Here is a 5497-nt window from a genome sequence, read left to right as displayed (position 1 = left end):
CCCAGGGCGACAGCTTGAGGCTCTGTCTCAAAAAAAAAAAAAAAAAGAAAAGAAAGTTTACTGGCCAAAGAGTCACAGCTTATAAATAGAGTCAAGATTTAAACCAAGGTTCAGTTTCCAAGCCCAAGGCACAACACAGGGTTGATTATTAGACAACACCAATAATTGTTAAAAGTCTGGCCATCAGACTAACATTTTAAGTAACTGAAAAAATCAGTTGCCTTTAAAGAAAAAAATAGTCTCCAGAACTGCTGCTGGCACATGCAGAGGCCCCTTTAGGAAGTCTGAATAGACCCATTTGCAAAAAGCATTCCTTCTGCCAGTGTGCCCTCACTGACACACCCCGCCTCACTGGGGCGGAGGGGAGCATCTCTACCTCCCTGTCCTTCCCACATGTGAAATGTGTACTTAATAAATAATTGTATTAAACTTTCAAGGTGATAATCCCTTTATTTTTACCTCAAATTAATATGAGGTTACAAATTTTTAGGTTACATGGTTCTCATTTCCAGAGTAAACTTCCAGTTGTAAAAGAACCCTTCACCCAGGGCACGTGTTATACACCCCCACAATGTGCACATTACGTGAGATCCCACCCCATGCCCTCCCCCCCTTCCCCCTCCTGCCTCCCTCTATTCCTGTACTGGACTATATTTGTTTTACGTTCATATGAGCAATGTAATTGTGTATATATTGGTTTCATGTTAGCATTGAGTCCATTGGATATTTATTTTTCCATTCTTGTGATACTTTCCTAAGAAGAATGTATTTCAACTTCATCCAGGTAAATGTAAAAGGTGTAAAGTCTCCCATCTTTTTTAATGGCTCAGTGGTATTCCATGATATACATATACCACAGTTTGTTGATCCATTCATGGGTTGATGGACACTCAGGTTGTTTCCACAACTTGGCAATTATGAACTGAGCTGCAATATACATTCTGGTACAAATATCTTTGTGGTAAAATAATTTTTGTTCTTCTGGGTGGATACCTAGTAATGAGATTGCATTGGAAGATCTACTTTTAGATTTTTGAGGATTCTCCATACTTCTCTCCGGAAAGGCTGTCAATAGTCTGCAATCCCACCAGAGTGCAGAAGTGTCCCCTTCTCTCCACATGATTAAATCCTTTTCCATATAGCTATACTAAAGATACAAAATCAATAATGGAGAAAATGTAATTATAATTATAAACAAATGAAGTGGCTATTTTTACACTCAGCTGAGCTGACAAAGTACAGATTGGAGTGGAGGATTCCACACCTTGGCAACAATTTGCAAAAACAGAATGTCTAGATACTTATGTAAGTCCCCACCATTAGGACATTCCTGATCCTTAGAAATTATCCCATCCTGTACAATTTTCTCCCAGCTATAAAAAATGAAATGCTACAATTCTTCAGGACAACAAAAGCATCAATATTATAATAAAAGTAGAGCCCTAAAAAAATGTCATTCAACGGGATGAGAACAAGGTAGGGGTATGTAGGTGTGTTTGTTCTGAAAGCCACAAACAAAAGCACCCACAGCTGGCAGGCTGCCACCAAAGCCTGCAGCAGTTATCACAGGACGGAGTGAGCTGCGCCTTGTTTCTCTTGCCACCGTGGATATAAACACCCACTTTCAAAGTAATGAGAATCAAATGTCCTTTGTTCCAGGGGGTATGCACTCAAAATAATCAGGGGTTGTTTTAAAGAAGAGAAGAAAGTGAGCTTGTTGCCAAACAAGGCGCAGATAATACCACAGCCCTGAACAGATTGGCTGGGAGACAGGTTTAGTATAGGTGTTATGTGGAGGAAATCAGCGCACTGTGCTGTCTTATTCAGGCTTTTAGAGACTCTAGAAGAGCAGTAGGAAAGGAAATAAACAGTACATTCAACACTGTATCAAGTTGGATAGCACAGAAAGAATCTAACTACCCAGGAATTAATCAAGATCGCTGGTAGGACATATACATGAGGTTAGAGGAAGAGATGAGCTTTTCCTCAAAAAAGAAAAAAATCAAAAAACACTCCAAGAAAATCCTCAACGGTAGGTATGAAGAATGAAGATATTGGTTATCATTTCTATGCTTACATTTTGAATAGTTTTTTTCCCCCCAACTTATAAAAGGCTCATAGGAAAGAAATGTAAGCTTTTTTTCTCAAAAGAGAAAAATATCAGCACCAAAGAAAAACCAAGAACTTTTCAAATTTCTTTAGAAAATAACCTGAGAAGAGATCGGCCACGATGGTGGCTCACACCTGTAATCCTAGCATTCTGGGAGACCAAGGCAGCTGGACCGCCTGAGCTCACAGGTTCGAGACCAGCCTGAGCCAGAGCAATACCCTGTCTCTAAAAATACCCAGGTGCTGCGGTAGACACCTGTAGTCCCAGCTACTCAGGAGGCTAAGGCAAGAGAATTGCTTAAGCCCAGGAGTTTTAGGTTGCTGTGAGCTGTGACGTCACAGCACTTTACCGAGGGCAACAAAGTGAAAGTCTGTCTCAAAAGAAAAAAGAAAAAAAAGAGTGCTCGCTTCAGCAGCACTTATACTAAAATTGGAACAATACAGAGATTAGCATGGCACCTGCACAAGAATGACACGCAAATTCATGAAGCATTCCGTATTTTTTAAGTAAAGTATCTCAAGAATGGAAAAAAAAGTATCCAATGTACTCACTACTATGAGATAAATATATAATCACCTACACATTCATATGAAGGGTAAAACTTAACTATAGTCCAGTTAGTAGAAGGGAAGAGAAGAGAGAGGAGGGAGGGTACTTGGGGGGACCTCACCTAATATGCATGATGCAATGGTACATTTCAAAACTATTAAGAAAAGAGTATTAATTGTGATGGACGTGTTACTTAGTTTAATGTAAGTATTTCACATTGTATATCAAATCAGTACAACAAACCTCATAAATGTATCAATGCACACAGTTATGATTTAATAAATAAAAAAAAAGAAAAAGACCTCAGAAGGTTCTGAAAGCACTTAGGTCACTTGCCCCCTTGATATACATGGATTGGGCTTGAAGTAAGATTTGCATGGAGTGCGACGGGGAGAATGCACCATACCCTACCCAGTGTCGTGGCCTCTTGATACATTCAGTGAAGGACTCTGAATATTTCCTAGGATCCTGGCATATGTTTGTGGCTGGGTCCTATCTTATGTGGTTTTCTTTTTTTTTTTTGGCTTCATTTCTTGAGGAAGAAAGAAAATGCAGCCCATTGTCCATGACCCTTTTGACTCACAAGTTCCCACATCCTCTGGGTGGGAGGGAAGAGGCACTGGCCACTTCTCTCAGCAGTCCAAGTCAGGATTTCCTGTCAGTTCTGAAAATGATCAAGCACTAATACATTAACTTTCATGGGAGGAGATGTTCAACTCACTTGAGCACGCTTGTCACATTAAGAGGCTCGGCACAGAAACTATACTCATTGACAAAGCCTGACAAATAGTTCTGTTTATGTGGTTTTCAGATACTGAGAGGACAGATGCTAAGGGCCTGGGTTCTGTCCTTTTTCTGACCTTCACACTGCTACAATGCCACTGGCCTCCCCTGGGGCTCCCAATTTTCACCCTAGTCTTCCACATGGATTGTCCAAGTCTGTACAAGTCATCTTCGTCTGTAACAAATACAATTAGCTACACACAGGACTCCCAAGGTCACTATGTACATCTGAGAGAAAACAGAGAAGTGTAATGTGTAGGAGCCCAGTGCTGTGAGCAGTCAGAACTAAGGTCATGTCCCTGGACTGTCTCTTTCCAAGGAGGTGTTTTTACTTCCCCAGGTCTCAACTTCATCCATAAAGAATTTCCCACCACACCACTCAATGCCCACTACTAACAGTCCACTTTGAACTGGAGCAGCTTGTGAACAGGTCTTAACCCGGCTAAAACTCTCAGCCCATGAGGGCAGGGCTTGTCATTCACCTGGGGATGTTCTAACATTCAGTTATTCCATCAGCACGTGGGAAATCTGACAATGAGTGAGACTAGCCCTGACCTTATGCAGGGAGGCCTGCATCACAGTGCCTGTCACAGGGGAGGGGCACCAGTGAAATCAGACTGACTTCCCCTGCTACAGGCAGGTCAGCATCCCTTTTTGTCCAATCTTTGACTGAAGTAGGTTGAAGATGTTCCCCAAGATGAATACCCACAAAAACAGTTCCCTGAGTCTGACTGGCATTGCCAGTACCTTCCTCTGCTTCCCACGGAAGGGTGTTTTCCTCTGGAAGAGGCGGCTTCCAGCCAAGGGTCAGCTCGCCAACTAGGAAATGTGGGGCTGACTTCTTCAGGTCACCACTGAGACAGCCCCATCAAGGCCAAGGTGAGAAGGGCAAAACAAAAAGAGTTGGAGGCATTTCTCCCCTCCCACAGGGCTGAGCAGTCAAAACCTCACCTGTGAGCCTAGCATTACCTGGTAGAACCAGGGACATCTCAGGCTCCTTCTGCCAAAGGCAAAGCCAGGAAACTACAGGCATCTGAAAAGCAGGAGACAATAATGCAAACCTAACTCCAGCCCAGGAGCACGTCACCCGTGGGGTGAGAAAGCTAAGATTTACCCTGGGAATTCTTCGGGTCTCTGTGAAACAGTCATACTACAGAGTCACATTTAATTACTTCTAAATAGCATTTTATTGTATCCAATAGAAAGAATTCCTAAAAATGGTCAACTCACAATTATTACTTTTCACTCAAGTGTGAAAGGTTATCAAACTCTAATGGAGGATAATGGTGATAGGAAATACAGTAGACCCTCTGTAAGTTGACCCCCATGGGAAGTAACAAACTGGTCAACATACAGAGGTGGTGCTGATACGTACGGATATGTACATGTCACACATGTCCGACCTATGAAAATTAGGTCAACTTAAGGAGGCGGTCAATGTAGAGAGGTGGTCAACTATGGAGGTTCTACTGTAGATCCCTTGTAATTGTACTCTAGAGCCTTGCAAGGCAGCTGTTAAAAGTAAACAGGATAGGTGGGCACGGTGGTTTACACCTATAATCCTAGCACTTTGGGAGGCTGAGGCAGGTGGATGGCTTGAGACCAGCCTGAAAAAGAGCAAGACCCCATCTCTTAAAAATAATAGTAAAAGAAAAAAACTAGCGAGGCACCCTGGCAGGTGCCTATAGCCCCAGCTACCTTGGAGACTAATGCAAGAGGATCAGTGAGCCCGAAAGTTTGAGGTTGCTGTGGGCTATGATGACACCAGGCACTATGCCCAGGGCAACAGCCTTTTGTCTTTTAAAAAAAAAAGTGGCTCTTGGGCAGTGCCTGTGGCTTAAAGGAATAGGGTGCTGGCCCCATATACCTGAGGTGGTGGTTTAAACTTGGCCCTGGGCAAAAACTGCAAAATAACAATAATAATAATAATAAAAGTGGCTCAGCACCCATAGCTCAGTGGTTAGGGCACTGGTCACATACACCGGAGCTGGTGGGTTCAAACCCAGCCTGGGCCTGCCAAACAACAATGACAACTAAAACAAAAAAATAGTTGGG

The 5497-nt window shown here is 42.7% G+C and overlaps 1 non-coding gene across 1 annotated transcript; it reads left to right on the top strand.

Moving 5' to 3' along the window:
* Positions 1–2509: 2509 nt before the first annotated feature.
* Positions 2510–2613, top strand: LOC111726389. The gene has a single exon (XR_002774173.1). It is a non-coding gene; the product is annotated as a U6 spliceosomal RNA (small nuclear RNA).
* The last annotated feature ends 2884 nt before the right edge of the window (positions 2614–5497 follow it).

Source organism: Otolemur garnettii, unplaced genomic scaffold, assembly GCF_000181295.1.
Source record: "Otolemur garnettii isolate 467f Iridium unplaced genomic scaffold, OtoGar3 scaffold00063, whole genome shotgun sequence".
Lineage (NCBI taxonomy): Eukaryota > Metazoa > Chordata > Mammalia > Primates > Galagidae > Otolemur > Otolemur garnettii.
The sequence above is the reverse complement of the archived record's forward strand: the minus strand, read 5'-3'. Positions and strand labels throughout refer to the sequence as shown.